The following is a 232-nucleotide window of genomic DNA, read 5'->3' as shown; positions in this document are numbered from 1 at the left end:
AGGGAGGCCTGGTGTGCTGCGGTTCATGGGGTCGCAAAGAGTCGGACACAACTGAGCAACTGAACTGAATTGAACTGAACAATGTATCAATAAATCGCCAATACTGATTTAACTAAAATTTGAATACACTATGTAAGCCTTAAGAATCAGAGGGGAAGGCAGTGTGACAGAGCTAAATCCTCATTACCACAAATAGTCATTCGATAATATAATCAATGCATTAAACTTTAAC

The sequence above is a fragment of the Bison bison genome, unplaced genomic scaffold (assembly GCF_000754665.1).
Source record: "Bison bison bison isolate TAMUID 2011002044 unplaced genomic scaffold, Bison_UMD1.0 scf7180017864518, whole genome shotgun sequence".
Classification (NCBI taxonomy): domain Eukaryota; kingdom Metazoa; phylum Chordata; class Mammalia; order Artiodactyla; family Bovidae; genus Bison; species Bison bison.
Note: the sequence above shows the minus strand (reverse complement) of the source record.